Source organism: Bufo bufo (assembly GCF_905171765.1).
Source record: "Bufo bufo chromosome 2 unlocalized genomic scaffold, aBufBuf1.1 SUPER_2_unloc_1, whole genome shotgun sequence".
Classification (NCBI taxonomy): domain Eukaryota; kingdom Metazoa; phylum Chordata; class Amphibia; order Anura; family Bufonidae; genus Bufo; species Bufo bufo.
The window spans coordinates 205847-217444 of NW_024399972.1; positions in this window are offsets into that span (position 1 = coordinate 205847).

An 11598-nucleotide genomic window follows, 5' to 3' on the forward strand; every position below is an offset into this window, starting at 1 on the left:
CACAACCAACAAATCCGGGAACTCCTCCATTAAACGCAACAAATCCAGTTTTTATGTCCCGGATGACATCCCTTCGAGCGGCGAACACCTAAGTCATTCCCGCCCACATGCAAAACCACAATGTTCGGGCACCTGTCCAAGGAGGCAAAAGCATGAAATTCAGGCAACACACGCCCCCACAACATACCCCGCAAACCAATCCACCGGACCTGCAACTCATCCGGCTGGAAACCCAGCTGCCGACCACTTCTCCGCACATCCGCTCTTAACGCTCGCCAGTATACATAAGAATGGCCAAAAATCCACGCCAAACAAGAATGCGAACCTGCAAACAAACAAAGGAAAAACAGTTACCCAAACATGCAAATAACCATACACTAACAAACTAAGCTCACTACCTCCACACCAACCTCACAACAAGTGAGGACGAATATATGAGCTAAAACACGCAGACTCCCACCGGCCAATCCGCATAATAACATCCTCACCCAAACCCCATCTAGCAGCCTCTGTCGCCGCGCCAATACGAAAAGAATGAGACGCAAACTCATTCGCCACAAAACCCGCCGCTGTCAAACACTTACGAAAAAACGCCACAAACTGATAGCGGGACAAAGCCGAGCCATCCAAATGTACCAACAATCCCGCACCCCCACACGGTCGAAGGGCCAAAAACTCCTCCAAACAACGAACCGGGCACACCACCGATCCCGGCAGAGGCCGCAACAAAATGCACACCCCTTGCCCACCTGGTCTGTCTTGGACCTACGCAACACACACCGCAATCCATCTTCGCAAATACTTACATCCTCCCGTAATAAACCACCCCCACGCACCCGACTAGCAGCCACCAGCTCAGAAACCCGGAAGGCCCCAAAAAAAGCCAAGGCAAAAGCTGCTCTAAACAAACACACCTCATACCCTGACTTGCACACACTCCCCGCCCGATCCTACAACAACTGCAGAACCTGAAAAGACACCGGACGCCAGGAATCCTTCTTCACCACACTGCGACGATACCCCTTCAAAGCTTGTCTCACCAAAAAACTCCGAGACACATCGGCCAAACCCCGCATCCGTAACCAAAAAGCCACCGCTGCCACCCTCTTAGTAGCAACAGAAAAAGACAGACCATCGCTAAACGACCGACCCACAAAATAAAACAACAACGAGTGAAAATCCTCAACCCCCTTGCATCCCCCCGCCTGCTCTATCAAACGTTCCCAGTGCGACCACACAGAAGAATAAGACGACCACGTACTGCTACTCACGGACCGTTGAACCAGATCTAGCGAGACCCCAAGGCCACGCTCCAGAGCCACTGAGGACACAGCAGACCCGTCACCTCCGCGCCCGGAACCAAACTGCGAAAACGATCCCACTGGAAACGAGAAAGCGTCAGCAATGGAATTATCAATCCCAGGTACATGTACTGCCACAAAACAAGCATTTAACTTCAAACCGTTCAAAACCAAATGACGAAGTAACCGCACCACCGGGCCAAATTTGCTGACTGACTATTCACCGCCTGCACTACCCCCAAATTGTCGCAACAGAAACGCACCCTCTTATTCCTCAACAAATCCCCCCATAACTCGGTAGCCAAAACAATAGGGAACAACTCCAACAAAGCCAAGTTCCCCAGCAAACCAGCCACCCTCCATTCCTCCGGCCATGACCCAACGCTCCAATGACCATGACAAAAAGACCCATAACCACACGAACCTGCCGCATCCGTAAACAACTCCAAATCCACATTACAAATAGGCGCCTCCATCCACACCGAACGGCCGTTAAACTCCCTCAAAAAACGCTCCCACACCTCCAAGTCCGCACACACCTCAGCAGACAGCCGCACAAAATGAAACGGGGCCTTCACTCCCGCTATGGCCATCGACAAGCGTCTGCAAAAACCCTACCCATAGGCAAAATCCTACAGGCAAAATTCAATTTTCCTAAAATGGACTGTACCCATCTAAGCTGCACCTTCTTTGCATTCCGCAGCAAACCCACTTCACAACGCAAGTCCTCCACCTTGTCCAAAGGCAACCGACACTCCATAGCTACGCTATCAATCTCAATCCCCAAAAACATCATAGTCGTAGAAGGGTCTTCCGTTTTCTCAAGCGCCAACGGTACCCCAAAACTTGAAGACACCCGCTCCATGATGTGCAACAAAACTGAACACACCCTCGACCCAGCCGGCCCTAAAAACAAAAAATCGTCAAGGTAATGCAAAACAGAACTCCATCCCGCCTCCTGCCGCACTACCCATTCCAAAAAAGAACTAAACGTCTCAAACAGCGAACACGAGATAGCACATCCCATAGGCAAACAACAATCCACCAAAAACTGTCCCTCCCATTTAAAACCAAGCAAACGAAAACTATCCGGGTGAATCGGCAGCAAGCGGAATGCAGCCTCAATATCCGTCTTTGCCAATGTGGCGGAACCCGCCTCGCCACTGGGCATTGGAGAGGCCTGGCTGCCCGCCTCCTACCTGCTGACTATGGCCCCTGGTAAATTGGTACGTTTGAATGCAATATTTGGGCATGTGGTATTTTATATTGCTGCTACTGGCCCTTTAATGGCCATCCGTGGACATGTTATGACTTTTAGGAACAATGCCCTTTAAGACTGTGTAGCAGATTGCATTCAGGCCGTCTTTAATATTATGTATGTTATTATGGGTTCGGTTAAATTGTATTGCTGTGTGTTGTGGACTGTATATATCTTGCTCTTACTGTAATGTTTGCTATGTTACAGGCATTGTTGTTCTGTGCCTCTTCTCCTCCCCCTTTTTCCTGTCCCATTGTTTCTCCAGCAATGTGTTGTCGCAGGGACACTAGTTTAAACCAGCTGCTCTGTCCCTCCTCCATCTCCCATCAGCCCTTGCTATTGTCTGGCCCCCACCCTTCCTTGTACCAGAGTCCTCTAGGTACCCTATTGTATGTAAATGAGGCTGTTGGGGAGTTTAAAGTAGGTGTGCTGTGTCTAAATAAAGTGAGTTCCTGTTTTAACCCTCAAGGTGAAGTGTCGTTTCATTCTTGGGGGAGGATTTATTGTATGCTGTCCCAGTTTGACTGCTAGGAGTGTAAACCTATTCGTATGGTTTCCTATTCAACTGCCTACAGCATTCATATGCTTGAAGAGGATTTATAGGCTTCTTCGGTTCGGTGATTGTGGTGTCTGCCAGAGTGCTTGGAAACCTCAGGAAAACGCTAGGAGCATCCGTCAACGGAGGTACTCAGTCTAGGGGTGCCAGGTGATCCGTTACAGCCAACAAAGCACCCTGCTCAAAAAGACGCACCCACCTAACCGCCTCATCAAATGACGTATAAGACACCGAGCATAACTCGTCATCAATACCGTCGTTCACAGAACACCCCACCGGGTAGGACAAATTATGAATGAGCCAAAATTTGTTGGGCTCCTTCTTCGGGACCAACCCCAAAGGTGAAACCCACAAATCCGGCAACGGATACTCGACAAAGGGACCTACCACCCTCCCAGCTGACACCTCTTTTGCAATTTTCTCCGAAACCACCTCTGGCCGCTGCAAAGCCGAGGACAAATTACGCACCGCAACTCCAGCTACAACTGCTGAACACGATATCCTAAAACCGTCCCGAAACCCAGCCAACATTAAAGCTGCCGCTTCCCTATTTGGGTACCTCTCTAGAAACGGCTCCATCACGTCCACCCTCACCGGGGTCACCCCTCTTCTGCGCAACCTCGAATCCCCTTCCTCTACCACGCTTGAAACACCGCGCCAAGCTATGGGCACCGCCACAGCCGGAGCACTCGTGTTTGAAACGACAGTCGGAAAGTTATTTTCAGTATCCCTCGTTGAATTGCCAACAACAACCTTTTCTGACCCCCCCTGCTGACTCAGACGCCGAGGAACCCCCGGCCACCCATTGAAAGGGCTGGCTCACACCCTTTGGGGCCGTCATCAATCGCATCCACAGACCTATATCCTTATGATCCCAACGAATACTAGGCCTGACCGCCTTCCTCTGGCGAAACTGCTCATCATACCTGAGCAACGCCGCCCCTCCATACGTCCGGTATGCCTCCCCAATGGCATCCATGTAGCAAAACAGAGCCGAACAATGTTCTGGCGCCTTTTCACCCACCACACTAGCCAGAATAGCAAAAGCCTGCAGCCAATTTAAAAAAGTACGCGGAATCAACCTGTATCTCCGCTTCTCCTCCTCCTCCTTCTTACTCTCGTCTGGCTTCACCCTGTCCAATTAAGACTTATCCAACGGAAGCAACGAGAATATCTCTACGTATTCGTCTTTCCAAATCTTCTACCTGACCTCCACCTTCAAATAAGCTCCCAACGGCCCTTCAAAGCACACATAGACCTCGCCCTTAGCGGCGTCCGCCAACCGGACCTCTTCCCCAGCAGCTTGACTACCCCCACTCCCGGACACTACAACCGCGGCCGCACCCACCCCGACGGCAGAAGAGCCCCTCACACCAGCCGCACACAGACGCTCCCCGTCGCCAACCGCAGGCGCAGCAGCCCATACCGCGGCCGGAGACGAAACCCGCTCAAGACTTCCAATGTGACAACAAAGTCCACATACCCGCCAATAATTCCTGTGCTAACCCGTCCTCCCCTGTATGGACCCCCCCCCCCCACCCCCACAACAGGATCCTGATTCGACATCCTCTCACCTGGCTGTCCCTGTGGCGTTCTCCCAGCAGCCGCCGACCGCACCGGTGTACTTCTCAGCGAAGACTCGATCGCCGACCTGGATGTAGAAGGACATGCGCCGACTGCATCGTCCATCCGACCCTCGATCTCCCAAGCCTCCTGGCTGACTTCACCTTCCTCCAGCGCTTGATCATCTACGAAACCCCCACCAACGTCCCTTTGGCGTGGCTGCAACGGAATCACGTCCCCGCAAGCAAGCCCACCTCCAGGCAGCCGCAGACCACTGACATCCTCATCTTCAGGCCCACCAAACCCCAGCTCCACGGAAAGTCCCACCGTGAGCCGCCTGTGAGAGCCACCACTGTGGTCATAGTTTATGTTTATGTTTTCTTGTATGTCATGTTGTATGTGATGTTCTGTTGGGACCTTCCTTGTTACTTTGTGCAGTTTACAGTTCTGGATTCCTGTTGCACAGGGATCCAGTCAGCAAGGCTGTGGCAGGTTGGTGGAACTTCTAGTTCGCCTGCCATACCCGTAAAGCTGTTTGTGTTCCCCTTTTTCCCAACAGTTTGGCCAGTGAGACTCCTGCTCCTCCGCGTCTAGGAGGAGTAGGTCGTCTTACCCTGACTCCTAGCGCAGGGACCGGACGGAGGGTGAGTTAGGGATCCGAGGTTCCTGCGCATGGGTCCTCCTACCTTTAAGGTCGGCCCATGCAGTTAGGAGTTAGGGTCAGGGTAGGGACGCTGTTAGGAGGTGACCTGCTCCCTATCCTGTTCTCCTGGCCGAGTAGGCCAACAGCATCTGGCATCGCACGGCTGAGGATTTCCCCCATCCTCAGCCGTGACAATATTATCACAACGGTACATCGGGCACTAAAACTTACATCGCACTAAAATATCACAATCCCACATCTCGGGTGGCGAATAGAAAAGGGAGCTCTGAGATGCACTCGATAGACCTCCTTCCAGGGCTTTAGTGGTGCTCCGTCAGCATGGAAGGGGGTCTGTAACTAACTGTGGTCCATTCCACACTTCGCCCAGAACACAGTCCTGCTAGGTTACAACTATTGCCATTGCAGCGCTACACTGTCTATGGGGAATCCACTATTGGCTGCTTCCAGTGTTGCTGGCACATGGGCGATTATTGGCATTTAGTCTAAGTTCATATTCTGGATTTCATGATGCGTGAGATGAGTGGCACGACTGATATTTACCGTATTTCGCTCCCATAATGGATCCTATCCTCAGCCCTATAGTATCCTTTACAACACATTAGCTTTGGTTTAGGACCTTGGGTTGCCGGGATACGGTTGGGACGCTCTATCACATGACTCGTCATGTGATTGAGGGCGCTTGCGCGGTTTCGGGACTCCCGATCATGTGACCGCTATGTTGAATACGTGATTTCCGGGAATCTCGTTCTACAACTCGCGCATGCGCAGAGACAGACGGGAGATGCTACTCACCACACGCATACTGCCGGATGGATACTCGGCTCAGGTGCAGGGTAGGTTCCCCTACGTCCTAACCAGTGGCACAGATGGGGTATTCTGCCCCTGTGGACTGGTTAGGACAGGTGGAAGTTTTAAAGAAATAATAAAAAACTGACATATACACGCCCTCCCTGCCCCCAATAAAGAGGGGAGTGACCCTCCGGACATCGTGTTTTTTTCTGTCCTGCGGACAAGACAGGACGGGTGGTTCACTCCTCCATCCCTTCGGTGGAGAGAGTGTTTTTTATTTTTTCCCTCTGGGAGCGGGTTCCGCTCCTCCTACGCCGCCTGAGATCTATGACTCCTTAGCTGGAGTTCAGTCTTACCTCATTCGGGGTCTGAAGCGGCGGTAGCGGCGTCCCGCATGTTCTGCTGGGCGCCGCCATCTTGCGGAATTGACGTCAGGTGACGTCACTTCTGTTTTTTTCTCCGGCCGATCGCAGTAGCGTCGGCCGGGGAGTATTTCTCTGTTTAGGGCTGTTGGTGTCTTTATATGATTCAGGGGTTTTTTACTCAGATCTAAGGAATAGGCTTTAGAGGTTTACCCCGCCCCTTTGTGGGCGGAACTTCCGTTTGGCACCCAAACACCCTATTTAAACATGTTCAGTCTCCTGGAGCGCAGTTTTCTGTTAACCTTGAGTCGTGTGGTTGGTGCTAGAGTTGTTTGCGTGCAAACCTCTGTATTGCTGAAAAACCTTTTCCTTTATAATAGAGCTTGCTAGGATCTTCTGGGTAAAGATCCTGAAACTTGCGGTTAAAGGTCTTTTTTTCTTGAATTATGCTTAAATTCATATCTCTTCTATTTTTCAGCCATGTCTTCTACCGGGGACGGTGAGAGAGAGCCCAGCAGGAAGTCCGCTGGCAAGAGACGTCACCTGCAGTGCCATGACTGCCAGATCGTGCTGGAGGACTCCTACGATTTTTCCCGGTGCCCACCCTGTAGGGCCAAGACACTCCCCAGCTGGAGCCATACAAGAGCTGAAGAATACCCTGGTTTCTAAACGCCATCGTCCCTCCTCCCCCCATCGGGCGATGTCAGGAGGCGAGAGACGGTTCAGCCTCTTCCTCCTCGGATGAGGAGGACTGGTTTTCATATATTTTTTTCCGCTGGAGAAAGCCTAGCGGCTACTAAAATCCGTCCGGTCGGGGGACCAGGACGTTGATCCGGGGGAAGCCTCATCCTCTGCCTCTAGGGGGCCTAGGGCCTTTAAAGCAGATGGTTCTCTCCTGTCTCTGATGAAGACGGAATGGAGTAGGCCGGAGAAGGGTCCAGTGTTGACCAAAAGATTCAAGGCAGTGTTTCCGGTCAAAGAAGATCAAGTATCTTCCTGGGGGCCTGTCCCCAAGGTGGACATGGCGATTGCAAAACTATCGAGAAGGACCCTGATCCCATCAGACGACGGGTCAAGTTTGCAAGACCCAAGGGATCGGAAGGCGGATTGCGCCCTTAGGCGCGCTTATTCCTCAGCCTCCGCCTCGGTTGCGATTTCTTCGTCTGAAGTGGCGAATTTTCTGAAAACAAGATTCACCCAGATTCAGTCTGACCTAGACCAGGGGGTCTCTAGGGACGACATTCTGGCCTCATGTAAGACGGCCAGCCTTGCCATAGACTTCCTGTGTGACGCAGCTCCACAACAGTTGAAGCTGGCATCTAAGTCCATGGCTCTCTCAACCGCGGGCAGGCGTCCGCTTTGGTTGAAACCTTGGAAGGCCGATACGATCTCAAAGCACAATCTTTGTGCCATGGCATATGAACCCGGCAAACTCTTTGGTGCAGAGCTTGACCAAATAATGGAAGGGCTGTCGGACAAGAAGGGCAAGTCCCTTCCCCAGCAGTCCTTTAGTGGTCGGGGCAAGGGGTTTGATTCCAGGGCGGAACCTCAACCCAGAGCCCAGAAGAATTGGGGCTCCCTTAGAGGAGGAAAAACCTCTCGGGGTTCTAGACCCCCCAAGAAGTCCTCGGCGCTCTGATTGCGGGCCTCCTCGAGGCTCTTGGTATTTAGCCGGTCTGACTGGAAATCCCAGGCTCCCTTCTCCCCACATTCCCGTAGGCGGGCGCCTACAGCACTTTCTACCTTGTTGGCAGGATCATATCCAGGACAGTTGGGTCCTGCGTGTAATTTCTCAGGGCTACCTTGTGGACTTGAGCAGTCCGCCTCCGGACAAGTTCGTCCAAACAAGGCTTCTCCCCAGCAACAAGCAAAACATTCTAGAAAATTAAGTGCTAGAATACTTCCAGAAGGGGGCCTTAGAAGAGGTTCCTCTCCAAGAGAGGGGAACAGGTATCTACTCCCCAGTTTTCCTGTTACCCAAGAATACCGGAGGTTGGAGGATGATTATAGATTTGAGGTTCTTCAACCGTTTCATAAAACAAAAGAAGTTCCGTATGGAAACTATCCAGTCGGTGACCAATCTTCTTATGCCGGGAGATTTCTTGGCGACCTTAGACCTCAAGGATGCTTATCTCCATATTCCCATCCATCATGGGTCCAGAAGATTCTTAAGGATCGTGGTAAACATCGGGGGGGGGGGGGGGTCCTAAAACATTTTCAGTTTCTGGCCCTCCCGTTTGGGATTTCTTCAGCCCCACACACTTTCACCAAAGTGGTGGTCTCTGTGGTGGCCGCGCTAAGGCTTCAGGGCCTGAGTATAGTATCATACCTGGACGACTGGCTCCTCAGAGCTCCTTCCCAAGCGATCCTGTCCCAACACATCCAACAGGCTGTCACATTCCTGCATCTGTTGGGATGGATAATCAATTGGGACAAATCCCAACTTCAACCAGCCACCTCGGTAAGGTTCCTCGGGTTCATGGTGGTTTCAGTCAGGATGACGATTCATCTCACTCCCGAAAGAAGGCAATCCGTGCAACAGACAGCCCGTTCTCTTTCTGTACCAAAACAGGTAACAATTCGAACATGGATGAAAATGTTGGGACTAATGTCTTCAACCGCTCAGGCGGTACCTTGGGCATTATGGCATCTACGTCCGCTCCAGTCAGAAGTACTAGCCAAGTGGAATCACAGTCCAGTGGGACTCAATTCCGTGCTCTCCCTGCCTTACAAAGTCTGATCCTCTCTAAGGTGGTGGTCCCACCTCAAGGACGGCAAGTCCCTGATCCAGCCCTCTTGGATCATACTTACTTCAGACGCATCCCTAGTAGGCTGGGGTGCGCATCTTCAGGACATGACAGTCCAGGGAACTTGGACACCTCAGGAGAGGTTATTGTCATCAAATCTCCTGGAGATCAGAGCAATCAGACTAGCTCTTTTTCATTTTGCTCCCTTCATTCGAGGGAAGGCAGTGAAGGTACAATCAGACAGCATGACCGCTGTGCTGTATATCAACAAGCAGGGAGGCACGAGGTCACAAAGTCTCCTGAGAGAGATAGGGGTGATATTGGATTGGGCAGAACTGAACCTCACTCACTTATCAGCCTGTAGCGGAGAGCGGATATTCCACAGCGAATCTCCACTAAGATCCCAGTGAGGCTCAGGAACAAGTCTTATAAATCCATAGAGTAGTAATTCCAGCAGGCAAAGTAATCCAATAATATCTCAACAGCAATCCCAATGACTGGACGACACACAGCATCAGGAGCAGAACTCACTTTATTTTGACACAGCACACCTACTTTAAACCCCCCAACAGCCCCATTTACATACAATAGGGCACATAGAAGATTATGGTACAAGGAAGGGTAGGACCAGACAATAGCAAGGGCTGATGGGAGATGGCGGAGGGACAGAAAAGCAATGCATTTAACATAGTAAACATTGCAGTTTACAATACATAGCAATACAATTAACCGAATGCCGTTTTACATGAATTAAACAGGCCAGGCTAAATACAATCCGCTACACTGCTCCCCCTTGCCCACAAGCCGGCATACACAGTCTGATCCAGCACGGATCGGCTTGGGGATGTCCGGGGTGCTCACGGATAATTTCTCCAAATCAGTTTGTCTCGACAACCCGTCAGCGTTTCCCATTTTGTTTGCCCGGGCGGTACTGAATATTAAAGTCAAAAGGCTGCAGCGCCAAACTCCAGCGCAGCAGCCTGGCATTGTCCCCAGCCACCCGGTTCAGCCATACTAACGGGTTGTGATCCGTGAGCAGGGAAAAGGCCTGTCCATATAAATACAGCTGTAACTTCTTTAGGGCCCACACCACAGCCAGGCATTCCTTCTCGATGGCGGCGTAGCTTACTTCTCTGGGTAATAGTTTGCGACTGATGTAAGCCACGGGAGGTTCTCCGCCATAAGCCCCAACTTGGCTCAGCACTGCCCCCAATCCAAACATAGAAGCGTCTGTGTGAACAAGAAAACGTTTAGTTGGATTGGGAGCTGCCAAGACAGGGGCGTTAATAAGTGCATTTTTCAGATGTTGGAAGGCCTGCTCACACTCCGGGGTCCAGGTTACTTGGCGGGGAAGATTATTACGGGTCAGGTCAGTAAGGGGTTTGGCCAGGGCGCTATAATTGGGGCCAAACTTTCTGTAATATCCTTCTGTCCCTAGAAATGCCAACACCTGAGTCTTAGTCCTAGGGGTAGGCCATTGGGCTACAGCCTCTACTTTGGCTGGTTCTGGCTTCTGTTTCCCACAACCCACTCGATGGCCCAGGTACTGTACCTCGGCCATTCCTATACTGCATTTGGCCGGTTTCAACGTCAAACCGGCCTCCCTAATCCTGTCTAGAACCGCTCCTATATGGGTCAAGTGCTCCTGCCAGGTATTGCTAAAAATTGCAATATCGTCGAGGTAGGCACAGGTGTAGTCCTGGAACCCATCTAGAAGTCGGTCCACCATCCGCTGGAACGAAGCGGAGCATTTTTCATCCCAAATGGCATAACCTTAAAGTGGTATAGGCCGAATGGGGTGACAAAGGCTGACTTAGGGATGGCGTCCGGAGCCAGGGGTATCTGCCAGTACCCCTTACACAGATCAATAGTAGTGAGGTATTGGCCTCTGGCCATCTGGTCTAGCAGTTCATCTATCCTGGGCATCGGATAAGCGTCTGATACAGTCTTTTCATTCAACCTCCGGTAGTCTACGCAGAAGCGGGTCGTACCGTCTCGCTTCGGTACGAGGACTACCGGAGATGCCCAGGGGCTGTCTGAGGGCTCAATCACCCCCAGCTGGAGCATCTCGTCGATCTCCTTACGCATATTCTCTCTCACCGCTTCAGGGATGCGGTACGGGGTCTGGCGCATGGGTAGTTGCCCAGGGGTTTCTACTCTGTGAGTGGCCAGAGGAGTGTAACCAGGCACATTGGAAAAAGTCTCCTACTTCTCTCTTAGCAGCTGTTGTACCTCGGTACGTTCCTGTGGGCTCAACCGGTCCCCCAGTACAACTTCTCCTAATTCCCAGACAGCTAACCGTCCCCCAGTAGATCCGACAGGGAAGACTGTCAAACTCTTAAGAGCTGGGTGCACAAA